The sequence below is a fragment of the Carassius carassius genome, chromosome 28 (assembly GCF_963082965.1).
Source record: "Carassius carassius chromosome 28, fCarCar2.1, whole genome shotgun sequence".
NCBI classification, from domain to species: Eukaryota; Metazoa; Chordata; class Actinopteri; order Cypriniformes; family Cyprinidae; genus Carassius; species Carassius carassius.
This window is the reverse complement of record NC_081782.1, coordinates 18,540,096-18,562,532: the sequence shown is the minus strand read 5'-3', so window position 1 is coordinate 18,562,532 and position 22,437 is coordinate 18,540,096. Positions and strand designations below refer to the sequence as shown.

The 22,437-nt window shown below is 44.7% G+C and overlaps 33 non-coding genes across 33 annotated transcripts; all 33 read right to left on the bottom strand.

Moving 5' to 3' along the window:
- Nucleotides 1-307: 307 nt before the first annotated feature.
- On the bottom strand, nt 308-381 carry trnat-agu (transfer RNA threonine (anticodon AGU)). Its single transcript has one exon. It is a non-coding gene; the product is annotated as a tRNA-Thr (tRNA).
- A 94-nt stretch (nt 382-475) lies between these two features.
- Nucleotides 476-565, bottom strand: trnar-ucu (transfer RNA arginine (anticodon UCU)). The gene is given in 2 exon segments: nt 476-511; nt 529-565. It is a non-coding gene; the product is annotated as a tRNA-Arg (tRNA).
- Nucleotides 566-1,539: 974 nt separating this feature from the next.
- On the bottom strand, nt 1,540-1,613 carry trnat-agu (transfer RNA threonine (anticodon AGU)). The gene has a single exon. It is a non-coding gene; the product is annotated as a tRNA-Thr (tRNA).
- Nucleotides 1,614-1,707: 94 nt separating this feature from the next.
- Nucleotides 1,708-1,797, bottom strand: trnar-ucu (transfer RNA arginine (anticodon UCU)). Its single transcript is given in 2 exon segments — nt 1,708-1,743; nt 1,761-1,797. It is a non-coding gene; the product is annotated as a tRNA-Arg (tRNA).
- A 180-nt stretch (nt 1,798-1,977) lies between these two features.
- trnat-agu (transfer RNA threonine (anticodon AGU)) lies at nt 1,978-2,051 on the bottom strand. Its single transcript has one exon. It is a non-coding gene; the product is annotated as a tRNA-Thr (tRNA).
- A 590-nt stretch (nt 2,052-2,641) lies between these two features.
- Nucleotides 2,642-2,715, bottom strand: trnat-ugu (transfer RNA threonine (anticodon UGU)). The gene has a single exon. It is a non-coding gene; the product is annotated as a tRNA-Thr (tRNA).
- A 6,907-nt stretch (nt 2,716-9,622) lies between these two features.
- Nucleotides 9,623-9,696, bottom strand: trnat-cgu (transfer RNA threonine (anticodon CGU)). The gene has a single exon. It is a non-coding gene; the product is annotated as a tRNA-Thr (tRNA).
- A 478-nt stretch (nt 9,697-10,174) lies between these two features.
- trnat-agu (transfer RNA threonine (anticodon AGU)) lies at nt 10,175-10,248 on the bottom strand. Its single transcript has one exon. It is a non-coding gene; the product is annotated as a tRNA-Thr (tRNA).
- A 112-nt stretch (nt 10,249-10,360) lies between these two features.
- trnar-ucu (transfer RNA arginine (anticodon UCU)) lies at nt 10,361-10,450 on the bottom strand. The gene is given in 2 exon segments: nt 10,361-10,396; nt 10,414-10,450. It is a non-coding gene; the product is annotated as a tRNA-Arg (tRNA).
- Nucleotides 10,451-10,630: 180 nt separating this feature from the next.
- trnat-ugu (transfer RNA threonine (anticodon UGU)) lies at nt 10,631-10,704 on the bottom strand. Its single transcript has one exon. It is a non-coding gene; the product is annotated as a tRNA-Thr (tRNA).
- Nucleotides 10,705-11,832: 1,128 nt separating this feature from the next.
- Nucleotides 11,833-11,906, bottom strand: trnat-cgu (transfer RNA threonine (anticodon CGU)). Its single transcript has one exon. It is a non-coding gene; the product is annotated as a tRNA-Thr (tRNA).
- Nucleotides 11,907-12,383: 477 nt separating this feature from the next.
- trnat-agu (transfer RNA threonine (anticodon AGU)) lies at nt 12,384-12,457 on the bottom strand. Its single transcript has one exon. It is a non-coding gene; the product is annotated as a tRNA-Thr (tRNA).
- Nucleotides 12,458-12,833: 376 nt separating this feature from the next.
- trnat-ugu (transfer RNA threonine (anticodon UGU)) lies at nt 12,834-12,907 on the bottom strand. Its single transcript has one exon. It is a non-coding gene; the product is annotated as a tRNA-Thr (tRNA).
- Nucleotides 12,908-13,495: 588 nt separating this feature from the next.
- On the bottom strand, nt 13,496-13,569 carry trnat-cgu (transfer RNA threonine (anticodon CGU)). Its single transcript has one exon. It is a non-coding gene; the product is annotated as a tRNA-Thr (tRNA).
- A 477-nt stretch (nt 13,570-14,046) lies between these two features.
- On the bottom strand, nt 14,047-14,120 carry trnat-agu (transfer RNA threonine (anticodon AGU)). Its single transcript has one exon. It is a non-coding gene; the product is annotated as a tRNA-Thr (tRNA).
- Nucleotides 14,121-14,235: 115 nt separating this feature from the next.
- trnar-ucu (transfer RNA arginine (anticodon UCU)) lies at nt 14,236-14,325 on the bottom strand. Its single transcript is given in 2 exon segments — nt 14,236-14,271; nt 14,289-14,325. It is a non-coding gene; the product is annotated as a tRNA-Arg (tRNA).
- Nucleotides 14,326-14,496: 171 nt separating this feature from the next.
- Nucleotides 14,497-14,570, bottom strand: trnat-ugu (transfer RNA threonine (anticodon UGU)). The gene has a single exon. It is a non-coding gene; the product is annotated as a tRNA-Thr (tRNA).
- A 1,136-nt stretch (nt 14,571-15,706) lies between these two features.
- trnat-agu (transfer RNA threonine (anticodon AGU)) lies at nt 15,707-15,780 on the bottom strand. The gene has a single exon. It is a non-coding gene; the product is annotated as a tRNA-Thr (tRNA).
- A 94-nt stretch (nt 15,781-15,874) lies between these two features.
- trnar-ucu (transfer RNA arginine (anticodon UCU)) lies at nt 15,875-15,964 on the bottom strand. The gene is given in 2 exon segments: nt 15,875-15,910; nt 15,928-15,964. It is a non-coding gene; the product is annotated as a tRNA-Arg (tRNA).
- A 178-nt stretch (nt 15,965-16,142) lies between these two features.
- trnat-ugu (transfer RNA threonine (anticodon UGU)) lies at nt 16,143-16,216 on the bottom strand. The gene has a single exon. It is a non-coding gene; the product is annotated as a tRNA-Thr (tRNA).
- Nucleotides 16,217-16,804: 588 nt separating this feature from the next.
- Nucleotides 16,805-16,878, bottom strand: trnat-cgu (transfer RNA threonine (anticodon CGU)). Its single transcript has one exon. It is a non-coding gene; the product is annotated as a tRNA-Thr (tRNA).
- A 477-nt stretch (nt 16,879-17,355) lies between these two features.
- On the bottom strand, nt 17,356-17,429 carry trnat-agu (transfer RNA threonine (anticodon AGU)). The gene has a single exon. It is a non-coding gene; the product is annotated as a tRNA-Thr (tRNA).
- Nucleotides 17,430-17,804: 375 nt separating this feature from the next.
- Nucleotides 17,805-17,878, bottom strand: trnat-ugu (transfer RNA threonine (anticodon UGU)). Its single transcript has one exon. It is a non-coding gene; the product is annotated as a tRNA-Thr (tRNA).
- Nucleotides 17,879-18,464: 586 nt separating this feature from the next.
- Nucleotides 18,465-18,538, bottom strand: trnam-cau (transfer RNA methionine (anticodon CAU)). Its single transcript has one exon. It is a non-coding gene; the product is annotated as a tRNA-Met (tRNA).
- Nucleotides 18,539-19,015: 477 nt separating this feature from the next.
- Nucleotides 19,016-19,089, bottom strand: trnat-agu (transfer RNA threonine (anticodon AGU)). Its single transcript has one exon. It is a non-coding gene; the product is annotated as a tRNA-Thr (tRNA).
- A 94-nt stretch (nt 19,090-19,183) lies between these two features.
- On the bottom strand, nt 19,184-19,273 carry trnar-ucu (transfer RNA arginine (anticodon UCU)). The gene is given in 2 exon segments: nt 19,184-19,219; nt 19,237-19,273. It is a non-coding gene; the product is annotated as a tRNA-Arg (tRNA).
- A 179-nt stretch (nt 19,274-19,452) lies between these two features.
- Nucleotides 19,453-19,526, bottom strand: trnat-ugu (transfer RNA threonine (anticodon UGU)). The gene has a single exon. It is a non-coding gene; the product is annotated as a tRNA-Thr (tRNA).
- A 590-nt stretch (nt 19,527-20,116) lies between these two features.
- On the bottom strand, nt 20,117-20,190 carry trnat-cgu (transfer RNA threonine (anticodon CGU)). Its single transcript has one exon. It is a non-coding gene; the product is annotated as a tRNA-Thr (tRNA).
- Nucleotides 20,191-20,667: 477 nt separating this feature from the next.
- On the bottom strand, nt 20,668-20,741 carry trnat-agu (transfer RNA threonine (anticodon AGU)). The gene has a single exon. It is a non-coding gene; the product is annotated as a tRNA-Thr (tRNA).
- Nucleotides 20,742-20,853: 112 nt separating this feature from the next.
- On the bottom strand, nt 20,854-20,943 carry trnar-ucu (transfer RNA arginine (anticodon UCU)). Its single transcript is given in 2 exon segments — nt 20,854-20,889; nt 20,907-20,943. It is a non-coding gene; the product is annotated as a tRNA-Arg (tRNA).
- A 180-nt stretch (nt 20,944-21,123) lies between these two features.
- Nucleotides 21,124-21,197, bottom strand: trnat-ugu (transfer RNA threonine (anticodon UGU)). Its single transcript has one exon. It is a non-coding gene; the product is annotated as a tRNA-Thr (tRNA).
- A 590-nt stretch (nt 21,198-21,787) lies between these two features.
- Nucleotides 21,788-21,861, bottom strand: trnat-ugu (transfer RNA threonine (anticodon UGU)). Its single transcript has one exon. It is a non-coding gene; the product is annotated as a tRNA-Thr (tRNA).
- Nucleotides 21,862-22,338: 477 nt separating this feature from the next.
- trnat-agu (transfer RNA threonine (anticodon AGU)) lies at nt 22,339-22,412 on the bottom strand. Its single transcript has one exon. It is a non-coding gene; the product is annotated as a tRNA-Thr (tRNA).
- Between the last annotated feature and the right edge of the window lie 25 nt (nt 22,413-22,437).

The window sequence follows — 22,437 nt, the reverse complement described above, 5'->3', positions numbered from 1 at the left end:
CAAACCCACAAACTTCATATGGCCTCAAACCGCAGATTAATAGTCCAATGCGCTACACTCTGCGCAACATGCAGTAGCTCCTTCCAGGCTTGCAGCAGTCCTAAACCAAGGATCACGTGTTTGCAAGGCAATTTCTTTGACCAGCTGAGCCATGCTGCATTGCTGAGATGTCTCTGGGCAGCATTCTTCGGCAGCATCTGAGGGGTGGTTCGCAAATTAAATTGCATGCTGCTCTAGCACTCCTCTGCACCCCCTCTTTACAGAGAGCAAAACCTCACGGCCCAAGGCGGCACTTGATCACCAGCAAAGGCACCGCTGGGATTCGAACCCAGGATCTCCTGTTTACTAGACAGGCGCTTTAACCAACTAAGCCACAGCACCAACTTGCACATAACTTGTTTTATAAGTCTGGAGGGGTGGCCAGAGAGCATATGTGTTTGTTGGCCAAGCGCCATTAAAAGAATGCCAAAAGTAACGACTCTGGTGGGACTCGAACCCACAACCTTTGAATGGCCTCATCTGGTAGTCTAGAAGTCCAATGCGCTATCCATTGCGCCACAAAGCCATGTGTAGAGCTTTTTTTTCCTGGCTTGTGCCAGTCCGTTGAATTGAGTTCAGGCATTTGGGGAGCGGGAAGGACAAGATATGTGGGTCTCTCTGCAATTGGTATGTGGTTGGAAAAGTGGAGGATCTGTAAGGGCTTCCTTTCCAAGAAAGAACCCACAGTGAGCACTCCGATAGTGAGTAAGTTTATCAAAATATCCAGCAGTGAGGACAAAGGTGCACGGGCTGGTCAGCTTATGAGATTTTTCACAACTTTCTGTTGCCCGAGGGCATAAGCGTGCAATTTAATGATAAACGAAAGGCAAGAAGTCACCAATCTGTTTTGACTCAAACCCAAAAACTTCATATGGCCTCAAACCACAGATTAATAGTCCAATGCGCTACACTCTGCGCCACATGCAGTAGCTCCTTCCAGGCTTGCAGCAGTCCTAAACCAAGGATCACGTGTTTGCAAGGCAATCTCTTTGACCAGCTGAGCCATGCTGCATTGCTGAGATGACTCTGGGCAGCATTCTTCGGCAGCATCTGAGGGGTGGTTCGCAAATTAAATTGCATGCTGCTCTAACACACAGGGGAAGTCGTGGCCTAATGGTTAGAGAGTCGGACTCCCAATCGAAAGGTTGTGAGTTCGAGTCCCGGGCCGGCAGGAATTGTGGGTGGGGGGAGTGCATGTACAGTTCTCTCTCCACCTTCAATACCACGACTTAGGTGCCCTTGAGCAAGGCATCGAACCCCCAACTGCTCCCCGGGCGCCGCAGCATAAATGGCTGCCCACTGCTCCGGGTGTGTGCTCACAGTGTGTGTGTGTGTGTGTTCACTGCTCTGTGTGTGTGCATTTCGGATGGGTTAAATGCAGAGCACGAATTCTGAGTATGGGTCACCATACTTGGCTGAATGTCACTTCACTTCACTCTGCACCCCCTTTTTACAGAGAGCAAAACCTCACAGCCCAAGGCGGCACTTGATCACCAGCAAAGGCACCGCTGGCATTCAAACCCAGGATCTCCTGTTTACTAGACAGGCGCTTTAACCAACTAAGCCACAGCACCAACTTGCATATTACTTGTTTTATAACTCTGGAGGGGTGGCCAGAGAGCATATGTGTTTGTTGGCCAAGCGCCATTAACAGAATGACAAAAGTAACGACTCTGGTGGGACTCGAACCCACAACCTTTGAATGGCCTCATCTGGCAGTCTAGAAGTCCAATGCGCTATCCATTGCGCCACAGAGCCATGTGTGGAGCTTTCTTTTCCTGGCTTGTGCCAGTCCGTTTAATTGAGTTCAGGCATTTGGGGAGCGGGAAGGACAAGATATGTGGGTCTCTCTGCAATTGGTATGTGGTTGGAAAAGTGGAGGATCTGTAAGGGCTTCCTTTCCAAGAAAGAACCCACAGAGCAGAGCCACCTGTTAAAAGGCACCGCTGGGAATCGAACCCAGGATCTCCTGTTTACTAGACAAGCGATTAGACCAGCTAAGCCACTGCGCCTTGCTGTATTGTTGACTTGGGTCAGAATTCTTCGGCAGCAGCTGAGGGGTGGTTGACAAATGAAATCGCATGCTGCTCTGACGCTCCTCTGTACCACCTGATTGCGCAAAGCAAAACCACACAACCAAAGGTGGTGCTTGATTAACAGCAAAGACAGTGCTGGGATTTAAATTCAGTATGTCCTATTTACGACACAAGCTTTAACCAACTAAGCCACGGCGCCAACCTGCACACACTCTCCCAGGGAGCGGCACTTAGAGGATTAAAGCATCCAGATAAGAGGCCAACGGCCAGGCTCTGCACAGCCCAAAATGTATTTTTTTGACAACTGATTCGGGGTGGCCAGCTAGCCCCTGGGATTGTTGGCCAAGTGCCATTGGTTAACCTTTGAATGCCCTCATCTGGCAGTCTAGAAGTCCAGTTTGCTATCTATTGTGCCACAGAGCCTGTCAGCAACTGTTGACCTGTTCAAAAGAGCATATGCATTATCAGGATCTGATTTGGAAATGGAATTGCCTGCTGCCTTTGCTATCCCTGTTTGCAGTCCGATCTCAGAAAAGCACATGCCTGAGGCACACAAGGGATGCTAAAGGCACCGCTGGGATTTGAACCCAGGATCTCCTGTTTACAAGAGAGACGCTTTAACCAACTAAGCCACGGCACCAGGTCCACGGCTTGGTCAGCTTACGAGATTTTTCACAACTTTCTGTTGCCCGAGGGCATAAGCGTGCAATTTAATAATAAACGAAAGGCCAGAAGTCACCAATCTGTTTTGACCCAAACCCAAAAATGTCATATGGCCTCAAACCGCAGACTAATAGTCCAATGTGTGGAGCTTTTTTTTCCTGGCTTGTGCCAGTCCGTTGAATTGAGTTCAGGCATTTGGGGAGCGGGAACGACAAGATATGTGGGTCTCTCTGCAATTGGTATGTGGTTTGAAAAGTGGAGGATCTGTAAGGGCTTCCTTTTCAAGAAAGAACCCACAGAGCAGAGCCACCTGTTAAAAGGCACCGCTGGGAATCGAACCGAGGATCTCCTGTTTATAAGACAAGCGCTTTGATTGTTTTTTTGTTTTTTTTTTATTAAGAAATTTCAAATCAATAAAATACAATAGATTAAACACAATCAATAGAAAATACAGACAATTGTTTTTACATAACTCTACATTACACATCTTTCCTTTACATAGATAATTTAAAAATCTCCTTCACTTCCTGGCAGCTTCCACATTAAATCATTTAAAACACAATAAACTTTTGGGGTAAAAACATCATAAAAAGAGTCTAACATATTTACACCTTTAAAGTACACATACAGTCTTTCAATATATAATTCTGTTTTTCTTTTAAACACCCTCCAAACATCCAACACAATTTTTTCCTTTTTAGCCACATTTCTTCTGTCCCATATTGCACTTTTCATTAGCATTACACACAGATTAATGAAACTTTTGTTTTGACACTTTTTTTCCCAAACAAACATCACAACTCTGTTCCATTCCATTCCATTTTCATCCCACTCCTCAGTCACATCTTTAATTAAACATTTACATTTCCTTTAAAAGTCCTCTAGCTCTCTACAATGTAAAAACATATGTAAAATCCCCTCTTCCTCTTCCTGCCACACTTTACACAGAGCATTTTCTTCCATTCCTATTTTATTTAAAATAACATCAGAAAAAACCACTTTATGCCTTATAAAATACTCCAAACATTCCAATTTTGTTTCCACACATTTCCCCGTCATGTTTCTCCATATACACTCTTTTTTTAAATATTTGAATTTCTGCACCCAGTAACCATTTGCAATCGGCTCTTTAAAAACATCATCTCTAAAAGCACAATAAATCATTTTCACAGTACATTCCTTAAAATCATACAGTTTTTCCCCTAATTTCACATGAATACATTTCTCTTTTGGCTCTCCTTCCATACTTTCTATTCTTTTTATCCACTCTTTAGGTATTGCATTTTTAATGATTTCATATTTATTTTTTATTACTTGTTCACTGTAATCCTCTTGTGCTTCCCCATTGCATCTACAATAAATTGTGTTGGTAAAAACCCTTCTTTAAATTCATACAAAACATCTCTCACTCTTGTTATCCCCACTTCCATCCATTTCTTTAAAAAAATTCCTTTGTCTTGTTTTAAAATCTTTTGGTTTAAAAACAGAGGTTGATTTAAAATGTTTTCTCTCCCATGTGGATCATACTCAAGTCTATCTAAAAATTTTCCCCAGGCACTAAACATTTCCCTATAAAACTCTGGTAAGCACTCTGTCATCCAATTCTTTGTTTTCATCCATAAAATCCCATCCCCCATGTTAAAATCCCCACATTTGTTTAAAAAATATTCCATTGTCTTTTTCCATGCAGTTTTGTGACCATCATCTAGATATTTTTTTACTATTTTAATTCTTAAGCTATTTTTTCTCTGTTCAACATCAATTAATCCCATCCCTCCTTTCCCTACTTCTCCTTTTAATGTACTATATGCATTTCTTGACGGTTTACTATTCCATAAAAAATCTAAAAAAAACATTTTTTCAACCTTTTCTCCACCCACATTGGCATAGCAGTCACATATAAAACATACCACAACTTTGACACCATTAACACATTTAAAATTAAAACCTTCCCTTTTAAACTTAATGTCCTCAATTTCAAAAAATTTAACCTTCTTTCAATACCTCCTACTATTTCTTCCCACATTTTTTCTTTAACATTCCTTTCTTCTTTTCCTATTAGAACACCTAAAATCCTTATTTCTTTTGTTTCTTTAAAATGAAAATACTCTGTTAAAACAGTCACTCCTCCAAATCTCATATATATAGTTTTTTCGTCATTTATCTTACCTCCTGATCCCCTACAAAACATCTGTACTACCTCCATTACTTTATTAACACTCTCTATATCTTTAACTATTATTGTCGTGTCATCTGCATATTGAAATATTTTTTCATTTCCCCCACTTCCTTCAATGTTTATCCCTCTTATGTCTTCGTCTATTTTAATAGCTAATCCCAATGGTTCTGCAACTAAAGAATATAAAAGCGCTGATAATGGACATCCTTGTCTTATTGATCTAGTAATTTTAAAACATTCAGTTAAAAAAACATTATATTGTATTCTTGTTATTGCTCCCCTATATAAAATTGTAATCCACTTGATAAAATTTTCCCCAAACCCGTACCTTCTTAAAATTCCAAATAAATATTCATGCTCCACTCCATCAAAAGCCTTTTCGAAATCCAAACTAATAACATATCCTTTTTAGTTTTTTTCTTTCATATATCTTATCCCATCTATTATACTTAAAGTTGTGTCCGCTATATCTTTCCCTTTAACTCCATACACTTGATTTGTTTCAATTATGGTTGGCATTACCTCTTTCAATCTGTTGGCTCAAACTTTTGTTAAAATTTTCAGATCTGTATTCAACATTGGAATTGGTCTATAATTGTTTAAGTCTACTTTATCTCCTTTCCTTTTATATATCAACTTTAATAATCCCATCCCCATTCTCTGATTCATTTCCTCTTTTTTAAAGATCTCTTCATATACTTCTTTTAAAATACTGGTTAAAAAATCTTTAAAACCAATATAAAATTCACTCCCCAAACCATCTATACCTGGACTTTTATTTTTGTTTAATTCACTTATTGCTCTTTTTATCTCTTCTTCTCTTATCTCTTCATCACACTCTTTTTTGTCTACTTCTCCTACTGTTGTTTTTATTTGCTTAAGTAACTCCAATTTCTCTTCTTCCTTCAACCCCTCAGTACTAAACAGGTTCTCATAATATGCTTTTACTTATTTTAATATTTCCTCATTTGTTTCCACCACTACACCATTTTTTCCTCTTATTTCTTTAATCATTCCAGCTTTCCCTCTTATTTTTTCTAGATCAAAGAAAAACTTTGTACATTTTTCTCCCTCCACAGTATATTTAGCTTTACTTCTTAGTCTTGCTCCTTCATATTTTTTCTCTTCCATTTCTTTTAATATTCCTTCCAATTCTTTTATTTTTTTGTATATCTTTCCCATTCTCATTTAATTCCTTTTCCAATTTTTCTCTTATTTCTCTCTCCTTCTTTCTCTTACATATCTGTATTAATTTGCAATACTTTATTGTGAATTTTTTAACTAAATATTTAACATTTTCCCACCATATCCTTTTATCTTCACTGTACATTTCATTCTCCTTTTCTTTTTCAATAATTTCTTTAATACTTAAAACATACTCCTCATTCTTCAAAACCTCTACATTTAAAACCCATACACCCGGCCCTCTTTTCACTGAACTCCAGTCTACTTGCAAAAAAATTGGTTTATGGTCACTTAAGCTTGATTCTTCATATTTAATGTTACCGATAAATCCTTCAATGTTCCTTGTACACAAAATAAAATCAATCCTTGTCTTACACATAAAATTCCCTACTAATTGCCTCCTTGAATATTCTTTCTTTTTTTCATTTCTTTCTCTCCATACATCAATCATATTATTTTCTTCCATTAATTATTTCAGTTCTTTTCTTCCTTTATCATTTTTAAAAACCATTCCCTCACCCATTTCTAATTTACTGAAAACGGTATTAAAATCACCCATCATAATAACTTCTTTATGCTTTTTTAACAAATCTCTTAATACATTAAAATATTCCTTCTTTTCATTCTCTACAGTCGGTGCATGAAAATTAACTACAATAACTTTTTTCTCCTCATACTCGATTTCAACCGCAATACATTTCCCATCTACGTCATTATATATTGTTTTACATGATACCCCACAGTTTTCTTTTATTAAAATCGCAACTCCTCTTCCATGCCTCCCATCACCATTGTTATATAAAATCTCTCCACTCCACCTTTTCCTTATTTCAGTCATGTACTCTTCCCTCCAGTTAGTTTCTTGTAATAAAATCACATCCTCTCCTTTACACATTTCTTTCACCTTTTCAAATTTACCCATGTCCATCAATCCCCTTGCATTAAAAGTAACACAACTTAAAACCATTAAAATAAATAAAAATAAATACATAAAAACCATTATTTTCCATCTTCTCCCTCCAGCCCTCTTAATACTTCATATCTGTTTACACTTTTTACTCGGCCCCTTGTCATTAACTTTTTTCTTGCATTTTCCACATTTGGTTTTACCTTTAATGTTCTTCTTCTACTTTGTCCTCTCTCCCCTCTGTCTTTTCCCATGTTGTCCATCCTTGTTTCTTCTTCAATGTCCATTTCTTTGTTTTGATCATACATTCCTTGTCCATCACTCTCCACATTATCCAAAAGATTTTTAAAACTGTCCGATATTTCCATTTCTGTCCATTGGGTATTCTGTTCTGCTGTTTGTTCCTCATCCATATCATTCTTTTTCCTTCTTCTTCTTCCTCTTGGTTGCCTGTTCCTCCTTCTGTTTCCTTTTGTGATAATCCTACATCCCCTTGTCCTTCAACAATATCTCCTTCCTCTTCAGTGTTTCCTTCATGCACCTGTCCGCCCACCCGATGCTCCAGACCTCCTTCCTCTCCCTCCATCCAACACTCACACTTGTTTAAAATCTTTTGACACTCCGGGCATCTGACCGCATTGCAATCCCTTGCGAAATGTCCCCTTTCCTCGCACTTGTGACACTTAAATTCAGGGCATTCTTTAAGCAGATTATCCGGGCTCATGCACAGCTTACAGGTCTTCACCTGGTGGCTGTGCATCACCCTAAAGTACTGCGGCCCTTCTGCTGTTTCCAGCTTTGTGCTGTAGGGCAATGATGCCACCTCCTTGGGGAATCTCACTTTTAAAAACCTTGTTCCATCCTCTATTTCAGTGCCTGGGTAGCATCTTCTTTTTAATTTTGAAATGGGATTAACTCCCCATCCCTCCAATTTTCTAAAAATGTCTTTATCATCAAGGTAGACGGGCAGGTGCATGAAGGAAACAACATAATCTCTATTTTGCAGTTTCTTTATCTCACAATTCACTCTTTTAATTAACAATCCCTCAGTCAGTTCAGTTCAGTTCACATGTTTCTTCTTTCTCCATTGTCAGTTCAGATTCCTTTCCTTATCTTGGCCTTAGTGCTAAAATTTTACCATATACACATTTTTCCGTCACCGCTTTAATAATATCCACAGCTCATACCTCATTTACGTTCTCCACATTCACAATCACAGTTGCCTCCTTTAAGTATTTCCTTTCACCATCTTTATTTCTTGCATCTTGTTTTTTTACCATGTCCTGCTCGTTGTCGATACTCCAGTCCAGGGTGGTTTGCCATGCGTGTCTCTCCAGCCTGTCCAGTGTCGTTTGCCAATAATCCGTCCATTGTACAAAAATCACACAAAAAAATAACCACCCTCCAGCCAGCAAGATGCTGCTGTTAGGTGGTTTAAAACTGAAAAAAACACACAAAAAATAAACTAAAGTCCAAAAAAAACCTCACAAAACAAACACTAACAGAAAAATCAAAATGGAGGAAAGCCTTCCTCACCCAACACTTCCTGTAGCTCTCTAGCGCCCTCAGGTTGGTATGGCCGTAAGCCTGAAGGCACCGCTGGGATTCAAACCCGGTATCTCCTGTTTACAAAACAGACGCTTTAACCAACTTAGCCAGGGCACCAAGCAGAGCACTGGGAGGGTGAGTAAGTTGATCAAAACTTTTTGACAAACAAAATTTTTTGACTCAAACCCACAAACTTCATATGGGCTTACACCGCAGACTAATAGTCCAATGCGCTACACTCTGCGCCACATGCAGTAACTCCTTGAAGGCTTGCAGCAGTCCTAAACCAAGGATCACGTGTTTGCAAGGCAAGCTCTTTGACCAGCTGAGCAATATTGCATTGCTGAGAAGACTCTGGTTAGCATTCTTCGGCAGCATCTGAGAGGTGGTGGCACCAAGCAGAGCACTGGGAGGGTGAGTACATTGATCAAAACATCCAGCGGTGAGGACAAAGGTCCAAGGGCTGGTCAGCTTTTGAGATTTTTCACAACTTTCTGTTGCCCGAGGGCATAAGCGTGCAATTTAATTATAAACGAAAGGCCAGAAGTCACCAATCTGTTTTGACTCAAACCCACAAACTTCATATGGGCTCACACTGCAGACTAATAGTCCAATGCATTACACTCTGCGCCACATGCAGTAGCTCCTTCCAGGCTTGCAGCAGTCCTAAACCGATGATCACGTGTTTGCAAGGCAAGCTCTTTGACCAGCTGAGCCATGCTGCATTGCTGAGATGACTCTGGGCAGCATTCTTCGGCAGCATCTGAGGGGTGGTTCGCAAATTAAATTGCATGCTGCGTGTGTGTGTGTGTGTGTGTGTGTGTGTGTGTGTGTGTGTGTGTGTGTGTGTGTGTGTGTGTGTATTTCGGATGGGTTAAATGCAGAGCACAAATTCTGAGTATGGGTCACCATACTTGGCTGAATGTCACTTCACTTTCACTTTCAAGAGCATCAGCATTATCAGGATCTGATTTGGAAATGGAATTGCCTGCTGCCTTTGCAATCCCTGTTTGCAGTCCGATCTCAAAAAAAGCACATGCTTGAGGCAGACATGAGGGATGCTAAAGGCACCGCTGGGATTTGAACCCGGGATCTCCTGTTAACGAGACAGACGCTTTAACCAACTAAGCCACGGCACCAAGCAGAGCACTGGGAGGGTGAGTAAGTTGATCAAAACATCCAGCGGTGAGGACAAAAGTCCAAGGGCTGGTCAGCTTATGAGATTTTTCACAACTTTCTGTTGCCCGAGGGCATACGAGTGCAATTTAATGATAAACGAAAAGCCAGAAGTCACCAATCTGTTTTGACTCAAACCCACAAATTTAATTTAGCCTCAAACAGCAGACTAATAGTCCAATGCACTACACTATGCGACACATGCAGTAGCTCCTTCCAGGCTTGCAGCTGTCCTAAACCAAGGATCACTTGTTTGCAAGGCAAGCTCTTTGACCAGTTGAGCCATGCTGCATTGTTGAGATGACTCTCGGCAGCATTCTTCGGCAGCATCTGAGGGGTGGTTCACAAATTAAATTGCATGCTGCTCTAGCACTCCTCTGCACCCCCTTTTTACAGAGAGCAAAAACCTCACAGACCAAGGCGGCACTTGATCACTAGCAAAGGCACCGCTGGCATTCAAACCCAGGATCTCCTGTTTACTAGACAGGCGCTTTAACCAACTAAGCCACAGCACCAACTTGCATGTACCCAGTAAGAAAGTGAGACTTAGAGTTTTATAACTGGAGGGGTGGCCAGAGAGCATATGTGATTGATGGTCAAGCGCCATTAATAGAATGACAAAAGCAACAACTCTGGTGGGACTCGAACCCACAACCTTTGAATGGCCTCATCTGGCAGTCTAGAAGTCCAATGCGCTATCCATTGCGCCACAGAGCCATGTGTGGATCTTTTTTTTCCTGGCTTGTGCCAGTCCGTTGAATTGAGTTCAGGCATTTGGGGATCGGGAAGGACAAGATATGTGGGTCTCTCTGCAATTGGTATGTGGTTGGAAAAGTGGAAGATCTGTAAGGGCTTCCTTTCCAAGAAAGAATCCACAGAGCAGAGCCATCTGTTAAAAGGCACTGCTGGGAATCGAACCCAGGATCTCCTGTTTACAAGACAAGCGCTTTGACCAGCTAAGCCACGGCGCCTTGCTTGCTTTGTTGACTTGAGTCAGAATTCTTCGGCAGCAGCTGAGGGGTGGTTGACAAATGAAATCGCATGCTGCTCTGACACTCCTCTGTACCGCCTGATTGCGCAAAGCAAAACCACACAACCCAAGATGGTGTTTGATTACCAGCAAAGACAGTGCTGGGATTTGAATTCAGTATGTCCTATTTACGACACAAGCTTTAACCAACTAAGCCACGGCGCCAACCTGCACACACTCACCCAGGGAGCGGCACTTAGAGGATTAAAGCATTCAGATAAGAGGCCAACGGCCAGGCTCTGCACAGCCCAAAATGTTTTTTTTGACAACTGATTTGGGGTGGCCAGCTAGCCTCTGGGATTGTTGGCCAAGTGCCATTAGTTAACCTGTGAATGCCCTCATCTGGCAGTCTAGAAGTCCAGTTTGCTATCTATTGTGCCACAGAGCCTGTCAGCAACTGTTGACCTGTTCAAACGAGCCTCAGCATTATCAGGATCTGATTTGGAAATGGAATTGCCTGCTGCCTTTGCTATCCCTGTTTGCAGTCTGATCTCAGAAAAGCACATGCTTGAGGCACACAAGGGATACTGAAGGCACCACTGGGATTTGAATCCAGGATCACCCGTTTACGAAACAGACGCTTTAACCAACTAAGCCACAGCACCAAGCAGAGCACTCAGATGGTGAGTAAGTTTATCAAAATATCCAGCAGTGAGGACAAAGGTCCACGGGCTGGTCAGCTTATGAGATTTTCCACAACTTTCTGTTGCCCGAGGGCATAAGCGTGCAATTTAATGATAAACAAAAGGCCAGAAGTCACCAATCTGTTTTGACTCAAACCCACAAACTTCATATGGCGTCAAACCGCAGACTAATAGTCCAATGCACTACACTCTGCACCACATGCAGTAGCTCCTTCCAGGCTTGCAGCAGTCCTAAACCAAGGATCACGTGTTTGCAAGGCAAGCTCTTTGACCAGCTGAGACATGCTGCATTGCTGAGATGACTCTGGGCAGCATCTGAGGGGTGGTTCGCAAATTAAATTGCATGCTGCTCTAGCACTCCTCTGCACCCCCTTTTTACAGAGAGCAAAACCTCACAGCCCAAGGCAGCACTTGATCACCAGCAAAGGCACCGCTGGGATTCAAACCCAGGATCTCCTGTTTACGAGACAGACGCTTTAACCAACTAAGCCATGGCACCAAGCAGAGCACTTGGCGGGTGAGTAAGTTGATCAAAACATCCAGCGGTGAGGACAAAGGTCCAAGGGCTGGTCAGCTTATGAGATTTTTCACAACTTTCTGTTGCCCGAGGGCATAAGCGTGCAATTTAATGATAAACGAAAGGCCAGAAGTCACCAATCTGTTTTGACTCAAACCCACAAATTTAATATTGCCTCAAACCGCAGACTAATAGTCCAATGCGCTACACTCTGCGCCACATGCAGTAGCTCCTTCCAGGCTTGCAGCAGTCCTAAACCAAAGATCACTTGTTTGCAAGGCAAGCTCTTTGACCAGTTGAGCCATGCTGCATTGTTGAGATGACTCTGGGCAGCATTCTTCGGCAGCATCTGAGGGGTGGTTCACAAATTAAATTGCATGCTGCTCTAGCACTCCTCTGCACCCCCTTTTTACAGAGAGCAAAACCTCACAGCCCAAGGCAGCGCTTGATCACCAGCAAAGGCACCCCTGGGATTCAAACCCAGGATCTCCTGTTTACTAGACAGGCGCTTTAACCAACTAAGCCACAGCACCAACTTGCATGTGTCCAGTAAGAAAGTGAGACTTAGAGTTTTATAACTCTGGAGGGGTGGCAAGAGAGAATATGTGTTTGTTGGCCAAGCGCCATTAACAGAATGCCAAAAGTAACGACTCTGGTGGGACTCGAACCCACAACCTTTGAATGGCCTCATCTGGCATACTAGGAGTCCAATGCGCTATCCATTGCGCCACATGTGGAGCTTTTTTTTCCTGGCGTGGGCCAGTCCGTTGAATTGAGTTCAGGCATTTCGGGAGCGGGTAGGACAAGATATGTGGGTCTCTCTGCAATTGGTATGTGGTTGGAAAAGTGGAGGATCTGTAAGGGCTTCCTTTCCAAGAAAGAACCCACAGAGCAGAGCCACCTGTTAAAAGGCACCGCTGGGAATCGAACCCAGGATCTCCTGTTTACAAGACAAGCCCTTTGACCAGCTAAGCCACGGCGCCTTGCTGTGTTGTTGACTTGGGTCAGAATTCTTCGGGACCAGCTGAGGGGTGGTTGACAAATGAAATCGCATGCTGCTCTGACGCTCCTCTGTACCGCCTGATTGCGCAAAGCAAACCATACAACCCTAGGTGGTGTTTGATTACCAGCAAAGACAGTGCTGGGATTTGAATTCAGTATGTCCTATTTACGACACAAGCTTTAACCAACTAAGCCACAGCGCCAACCTGCACACACTCTCCCAGGGAGCGGCACTTAGAGGATTAAAGCATCCAGATAAGAGGCCAACGGCCAGGCTCTGCACAGCCTAAAATAGTTTTTTTGACAACTGATTCGGGGTGGCCAGCTAGCCTATGGGTTTGTTGGCAAAGTGCCATTAGTTAACCTTTGAATGGACTCATCTGGCAGTCTAGAAGTCCAGTTTGCTATCTATTGTGCCACAGAGCCTGTCAGCAACTGTTGACCTGTTCAAAAGAGCATCAGCATTATCAGGATCTGACTTGGAAATGGAATTGCCTGCTGCCTTTGCTATCCCTGTTTGCAGTCCGATCTCAGAAAAGCACATGCTTGAGGCACACAAGGGATGCTAAAGGCACCGCTGGGATTTGAACCCAGGATCTTCTGTTTACGAGACAGACGCTTTAACCAACTAAGCCACGGCACCAAGCAGAGCACTTGGAGGGTGAGTAAGTTGATCAAAACATCCAGCGGTGAGGACAAAGGTCCAAGGGCTGGTCAGCTTATGAGATTTTTCACAACTTTCTGTTGCCCGAGGGCATAAGCGTGCAATTTAATGATAAACGAAAGGCCAGAAGTCACCAATCTGTTTTGACTCAAACCCACAAATTTAATATTGCCTCAAACCGCAGACTAATAGTCCAATGCGCTACACTCTGCGACACATGCAGTAGCTCCTTCCAGGCTTGCAGCAGTCCTAAACCAAGGATCACGTGTTTGCAAGGCAAGCTCTTTGACCAGCTGAGCCATGCTGCATTGCTGAGATGACTCTGGGCAACATTCTTCGGCAGCATCTGAGGGGTGGTTCGCAAATTAAATTGCATGCTGCTCTAGCACTCCTCTGCACGCCCTTTTTACAGAGAGCAAAACCTCACAGCCCAAGGCGACACTTGATTACCAGCAAAGGCACGGCTGGGATTCGAACCCAGGATCTCCTGTTTACTAGACAGGCGCTTTAACCAACTAAGCCACAGCACCAACTTGCATGTAACAAAGTAAGAAAGTGAGACTTAGAGTTTTATAACTCTGGAGGGGTGGCCAGAGATAATATGTGTTTGTTGGCCAAGCGCCATTAACATAACGCCAAAAGTAACGACTCTGGTGGGACTCGAACCCACAACCTTTGAATGGCCTCATCTGGCAGTCTAGAAGTCCAATGCGCTATCCATTGCGCCACAGAGCCATGTGTGGAGCTTTTTTTTCCTCGCTTGTTCCAGTCCGTTGAATTGAGTTCAGGCATTTGGGGAGCGGGAAGGACAAGATATATGGGTCTCTCTGCAATTGGTATGTGGTTGGAAAAGTGGAGGATCTGTAAGGGCTTCCTTTCCAAGAAAGAACAGAGCCACCTGTTAAAAGGCACCACTGGGAATCAAACCCAGGATCTCCTGTTTACAAGACAAGCGCTTTGACCAGCTAAGCCACGGCGCATTGCTGTATCGTTGACTTGGGTCAGAATTCTTCGGCAGCAGCTGAGGGGTGGTTGACAAATGAAATCGCATGCTGCTCTGACGCTCCTCTGTACCGCCTGATTGCGCAAAGCAAACCAAACAACCCAAGGTGGTGTTTGATTACCAGCAAAGACAGTGCTGGGATTTGAATTCAGTATGTCCTATTTACGACACAAGCTTTAACCAACTAAGCCACGGCGCCAACCTGCACACACTCTCCCAGGGAGCGGTACTTAGAGGATTAAAGCATCCAGATAAAAGGCCAACGGCCAGGCTTTGCACAGCCCAATTTTTTTTTTTTTGACAACTGATTCTGGGTGGCCAGCTAGCCTATGGGTTTGTTGGCCAAGTGCAATTAGTTAACCTTTGAATGGACTCATCTGGCAGTCTAGAAGTCCAGTTTGCTATCTATTGTGCCACAGAGCCTGTCAGCAACTGTTGACCTGTTCAAAAGAGCATCAGCATTATCAGGATCTGATTTGGAAATGGAATTGCCTGCTGCCTTTGCTATCCCTGTTTGCAATCCGATCTTAGAAAAGCACATGCTTGAGGCACACAAGGGGTACTGAAGGCACCGCTGGGATTTGAATCCAGGATCTCCTGTTCATGAGACGCTTTAACCAACTAAGCCACAGCACCAAGCAGAGCACACAGATGGTGAGTAAGTTTATCAAAATATCCAGCAGTGAGGACAAAGGTCCACGGGCTGGTCAGCTTATGAGATTTTTCACAACTTTCTGTTGCCCGAGGGCATAAGCGTGCAATTTAATGATAAACGAAAGGCCAGAAGTCACCAATCTGTTTTGACTCAAACCCACAAACTTCATATGGCGTCAAACCGCAGACTAATAGTCCAATGCACTACACTCTGCGCCACATGCAGTAGCTCTTTCCAGGCTTGCAGCAGCCCTAAACCAAGGATCACGTGTTTGCAAGGCAAGCTCTTTGACCAGCTGAGCTATGCTGCATTGCTGAGATGACTCTGGGCAGCATTCTTCGGCAGCATCTGAGGGGTGGTTCGCAAATTAAATTGCATGCTGCTCTAGCACTCCTCTGCACCCGCTTTTTACACAGAGCAAAACCTCACAGCCCAAGGCAGCACTTGATCACCAGCAAAGGCACCACTGGGATTCAAACCCAGGATCTCCTGTTTACTAGACAGGCGCTTTAACCAACTAAGCCACAGCACCAACTTGCATATAACTTGTTTTATAACTCTGGAGGGGTGGCCAGAGAGCATATGTGTTTGTTGGCCAAGCGCCATTAACAGAATGCCAAAAGTAACGACTCTGGTGGGACTCGAACCCACAACCTTTGAATGGCCTCATCTGGCAGTCTAGAAGTCCAATGCGCTATCCATTGCGTCACAGAGCCACGTGTGGAGCTTTTTTTCCTGGCTTGTGCCATTCCGTTGAATTGAGTTCAGGCAATTGGGGAGCGGGAAGGACAAGATATATGGGTCTCTCTGCAATTGGTATGTGGTTGGAAAGTGGAGGATCTGTAAGGGCTTCCTTTCCAAGAAAGAACCCACAGAGCAGAGCCACCTGTTAAAAGGCACTGCTGGGAATCGAACCCAGGATCTCCTGTTTACAAGGCAAGCGCTTTGACCAGCTAAGCCACGGCGCCTTGCTGCATTGTTGACTTGGGTCAGAATTCTTCGGCAGCAGCTGAGGGTTGGTTGACAAATGAAATCGCATGCTGCTCTGACGCTCCTCTGTACCGCCTGATTGCGCAAAGCAAATCCACACAACCCAAGGTGGTGTTTGATTACCAGCAAAGACAGTGCTGGGATTTAAATTCAGTATTTCCTATTTACGACACAAGCTTTAACCAACTAAGCCAAGGCGCCAACCTGCACACACTCTCCCAGGGAGCGGCACTTAGAGGATTAAAGCATCCAGATAAGAGGCCAACGGCCAGGCTCTGCACAGCCCAAAATGTTTTTTTGACAACTGATTTGGGGTGGCCAGCTAGCCTCTGGGATTGTTGGCCAAGTGCCATTAGTTAACCTTTGAATGCCCTCATCTGGCAGTCTAGAAGTCCACTTTGCTATCTATTGTGCCACAGAGCCTGTCAGCAACTGTTGACCTGTTAAAAAGAGCATATGCATTATCAGGATCTGATTTGGAAATGGAATTGCCTGCTGCCTTTGCTATCCCTGTTTGCAGTCCGATCTCAGAAAAGCACATGCTTGAGGCACACAAGGGATGTTAAAGGCATCGCTGGGATTTGAACCCAGGATCTCCTGTTTACGAGACAAACGCTTTAACCAACTAAGCCACGGCACCAAGCAGAACACTCCGATAGTGAGTAAGTTTATCAAAATATCCAGCAGTGAGGACAAAGGTCCACGGGCTGGTCAGCTTATGAGATTTTTCACAACTTTCTGTTGCCCGAGGGCGTAAGCGTGCAATTTAATGATATACAAAAGGCCAGAATTCACCAATCTGTTTTGACTCAAACCCACAAACTTCATATGGCCTCAAACCGCAGATTAATAGTCCAATGTGCTACACTCTGCGCCACATGCAGTAGCTCCTTCCAGACTTGCAGCAGTCCTAAACCAAGGATCACGTGTTTGCAAGGCAAGCTCTTTGACCAGCTGAGCCATGCTGCATTGCTGAGATGACTCTGGGCAGCATTCTTCAGCAGCATCTGAGGGGTGGTTCGCAAATTAAATTGCATGCTGCTCTAGCACTCCTCTGCACCCCCTTTTTACACAGAGCAAAACCTCACAGCACCAGGCGGCACTTGATCACCAACAAAGGCACCGCTGGGATTCGAACCCTGGATCTCCTGTTTACTAGACAGGCACTTTAACCAACTAAGCAACAGCACCAACTTGCATGAACCCAGTAAGAAAGTGAGACTTAGAGTTTTATAAGTCTGGAGGGGTGGCCAGAGAGCATATGTGTTTGTTGGCCAAGCGCCATTAACAGAATGCCAAAAGTAACGACTCTGTTGGGACTCGAACCCACAACCTTTGAATGGCCTCATCTGTCAGTCTAGAAGTCCTATGCACTTTCCATTGTGCCACAGAGCCATGTGTGGAGCTTTTTTTTCCTGGCTTGGGGCAGTCCGTTGAATTGAGTTCAGGCATTTGGGGAGCAGGAAGGACAAGATATGTGGGTCTCTCTGCAATAGGTATGTGGTTGGAAAAGTGGAGGATCTGTAAGGGCTTCCTTTCCAAGAAAGAACAGAGCCACCTGTTAAAAGGCACCACTGGGAATCAAACCCAGGATCTCCTGTTTACAAGACAAGCGCTTTGACCAGCTAAGCCACGGCGCCTTGCTGTATCGTTGACTTGGGTCAGAATTCTTCGGCAACAGCTGAGGGGTGGTTGACAAATGAAATCGCATGCTGCTCTGACGCTCCTCTGTACCGCCTGATTGCGCAAAGCAAACCACACAACCCAAGGTGGTGTTTGATTACCAGCAAAGACAGTGCTGGGATTTTAATTCAGTATGTCCTATTTACGACACAACCTTTAACCGACTAAGCCACGGCGCCAACGTGCACACACTCTCCCAGGGAGCGGTACTTAGAGGATTAAAGCATCCAGATAAAAGGCCAAAGGCCAGGCTTTGCACAGCCCAATTTTTTTTTTGACAACTGATTCTGGGTGGCCAGCTAGCCTAAGGGTTTGTTGGCCAAGTGCAATTAGTTAACCTTTGAATGGACTCATCTGGCAGTCTAGAAGTCCAGTTTGCTATCTATTGTGCCACAGAGCCTGTCAGCAACTGTTGACCTGTTCAAAAGAGCATCAGCATTATCAGGATCTGATTTGGAAATGGAATTGCCTGCTGCCTTTGCTATCCCTGTTTGCAATCCGATCTTAGAAAAGCACATGCTTGAGGCACACAAGGGATACTGAAGGCACCGCTGGGATTTGAATCCAGGATCTCCTGTTTATGAGACAGACGCTTTAACCAACTAAGCCACAGCACCAAGCAGAGCACACAGATGGTGAGTAAGTTTATCAAAATATCCAGCAGTGAGGACAAAGGTCCACAGGCTGGTCAGCTTATGAGATTTTTCACAACTTTCTGTTGCCCGAGGGCATAAGCGTGCAATTTAATGATAAACGAAAGGCCAGAAGTCACCAATCTGTTTTGACTCAAACCCACAAACTTCATATGGCGTCAAACCGCAGACTAATAGTCCAATGCACTACACTCTGCGCCACATGCAGTAGCTCTTTCCAGGCTTGCAGCAGCCCTAAACCAAGGATCACGTGTTTGCAAGGCAAGCTCTTTGACCAGCTGAGCCATGCTGCATTGCTGAGATTACTCTGGGCAGCATTCTTCGGCAGCATCTGAGGGGTGGTTCGCAAATTAAATTGCATGCTGCTCTAGCACTCCTCTGCACCCGCTTTTTACACAGAGCAAAACCTCACAGCCCAAGGCAGCACTTGATCACCAGCAAAGGCACCGCTGGGATTCAAACCCAGGATCTCCTGTTTACTAGACAGGCACTTTAAACAACTAAGCCACAGCACCAACTTGCATATAACTTGTTTTATAACTCTGGAGGGGTGGCCAGAGAGCATATGTGTTTGTTGGCCAAGCGCCATTAACAGAATGCCAAAAGTAACGACTCTGGTGGGACTTGAACCCACAACCTTTGAATGGCCTCATCTGGCAGTCTAGAAGTCCAATGCGCTATCCATTGCGTCACAGAGCCACGTGTGGAGCTTTTTTTCCTGGCTTGTGCCATTCCGTTGAATTGAGTTCAGCCATTTGGGGAGCGGGAACGACAAGATATGTGGGTCTCTCTGCAATTGGTATGTGGTTGGAAAAGTGGAGGATCTGTAAGGGCTTCCTTTCCAAGAAAGAACCCACAGAGCAGAGCCACCTGTTAAAAGGCACCGCTGGGAATCAAACCCAGGATCTCCTGTTTACAAGACAAGCGCTTTGACCAGCTAAGCCACGGCACCTTGCTGTGTTGTTGACTTGGGTCAGAATTCTTCGGCAGCAGCTGAGGGGTGGTTGACAAATGGAATTGCATGCTGCTCTGACGCTCCTCTGTACCGCCTGATTGCGCAAAGCAAACCATACAACCCTAGGTGGTGTTTGATTACCAGCAAAGACAGTGCTGGGATTTGAATTCAGTATGTCCTATTTACGACACAAGCTTTAACCAACTAAGCCACAGCGCCAACCTGCACACACTCTCCCAGGGAGCGGCACTTAGAGGATTAAAGCATCCAGATAAGAGGCCAACGGCCAGGCTCTGCACAGCCTAAAATATTTTTTTTGACAACTGATTCGGGGTGGCCAGCTAGCCTATGGGTTTTGTTGGCCAAGTGCCATTAGTTAACCTTTGAATGGACTCATCTGGCAGTCTAGAAGTCCAGTTTGCTATCTATTGTGCCACAGAGCCTGTCAGCAACTGTTGACCTGTTCAAAAGAGCATCAGCATTATCAGGATCTGACTTGGAAATGGAATTGCCTGCTGCCTTTGCTATCCCTGTTTGCAGTCCGATCTCAGAAAAGCACATGCTTGAGGGCACACAAGGGATGCTAAAGTCACCGCCGGGATTTGAACCCAGGATCTCCTGTTTACGAGACAGACGCTTTAACCAACTAAGCCACGGCACCAAGCAGAGCACTTGGAGGGTGAGTAAGTTGATCAAAACATCCAGCGGTGAGGACAAAGGTCCAAGGGCTGGTCAGCTTATGAGATTTTTCACAACGTTCTGTTGCCCGAGTGCATAAGCGTGCAATTTAATGATAAACGAAAGGCCAGAAGTCACCAATCTGTTTTGACTCAAACCCACAAATTTAATATTGCCTCAAACCGCAGACTAATAGTCCAATACGCTACACTCTGCGCCACATGCAGTAGCTCCTTCCAGGCTTGCAGCAGTCCTAAACCAAGGATCACTTGTTTGCAAGGCAAGCTCTTTGACCAGTTGAGCCATGCTGCATTGTTGAGATGACTCTGGGCAGCATTCTTCGGCAGCATCTGAAGGGTGGTTCACAAATTAAATTGCATGCTGCTCTAGCACTCCTCTGCACCCCCTTTTTACAGAGAGCAAAACCTCACAGCCCAACGCGGCACTTGATCACCAGCAAAGGCACCGCTGGCATTCAAACCCAGGATCTCCTGTTTACTAGACAGGCGCTTTAACCAACTAAGCCACAGCACCAACTTGCGTGTACCCAGTAAGAAAGTGAGACTTAGAGTTTTATAACTGGAGGGGTGGCCAGAGAGCATATGTGTTTGTTTGTCAAGCGCCATTAACAGAATGCCAAAAGTAACGACTCTGGTGGGACTCGAACCCACAACCTTTGAATGGCCTCATCTTGCAGTCTAGAAGTCCAATGCGCTATCCATTGTGCCACAGAGCCATGTGTGGAGCTTTTTTTTCCTGGCTTGTGCCAGTCCGTTGAATTGAGTTCAGGCATTTGGGGAGCGGGAAGGACAAGATATGTGGGTCTCTCTGCAATTGATATGTGGTTGGAAAAGTGGAGGATCTGTAAGGGCTTCCTTTCCAAGAAAGAACCCACAGAGCAGAGCCACCTGTTAAAAGGCACTGCTGGGAATCGAACCCAGGATCTCCTGTTTACAAGACAAGCGCTTTGACCAGCTAAGCCACGGCGCCTTGCTGCATTGTTGACTTGAGTCAGAATTCTTCGGCAGCAGCTGAGGGGTGGTTGACAAATGAAATCGCATGCTGCTCTGACACTCCTCTGTACCGCCTGATTGCGCAAAGCAAAACCACACAACCCAAGGTGGTGTTTGATTACCATCAAAGACAGTGCTGGGATTTTAATTCAGTATGTCCTATTTACGACACAAGCTTTAACCAACTAAGCCACGGCGCCAACCTGCACACACTGTCCCAGGGAGCGGCACTTAGAGGATTAAAGCATCCAGATAAGAGGCCAACGGCCAGGCTCTGCACAGCCCAAAATGTTTTTTTTTGACAACTGATTTGGGGTGGCCAGCTAGCCTCTGGGATTGTTGGCCAAGTGCCATTAGTTAACCTTTGAATGCCCTCATCTGGCAGTCTAGAAGTCCAGTTTGCTATCTATTGTGCCACAGAGCCTGTCAGCAACTGTTGACCTGTTCAAAAGAGCATCAGCATTATCAGGATCTGACTTGGAAATGGAATTGCCTGCTGCCTTTGCTATCCCTGTTTGCAGTCCGATCTCAGAAAAGCACATGCTTGAGGCACACAAGGGATGCTAAAGTCACCGCCGGGATATGAACCCAGGATCTCCTGTTTACAAGACAGACGCTTTAACCAACTAAGCCACGGCACCAAGCAGAGCACTTGGAGGGTGAGTAAGTTGATCAAAACATCCAGCGGTGAGGACAAAGGTCCAAGGGCTGGTCAGCTTATGAGATTTTTCACAACTTTCTGTTGCCCGAGTGCATAAGCGTGCAATTTAATGATAAACGAAAGGCCAGAAGTCACCAATCTGTTTTGACTCAAACCCACAAATTTAATATTGCCTCAAACCGCAGACTAATAGTCCAATGCGCTACACTCTGCGCCACATGCAGTAGCTCCTTCCAGGCTTGCAGCAGTCCTAAACCAAGGATCACTTGTTTGCAAGGCAAGCTCTTTGACCAGTTGAGCCATGCTGCATTGTTGAGATGACTCTGGGCAGCATTCTTCGGCAGCATCTGAAGGGTGGTTCACAAATTAAATTGCATGCTGCTCTAGCACTCCTCTGCACCCCCTTTTTACAGAGAGCAAAACCTCACAGCCCAACGCGGCACTTGATCACCAGCAAAGGCACCGCTGGCATTCAAACCCAGGATCTCCTGTTTACTAGACAGGTGCTTTAACCAACTAAGCCACAGCACCAACTTGCGTGTACCCAGTAAGAAAG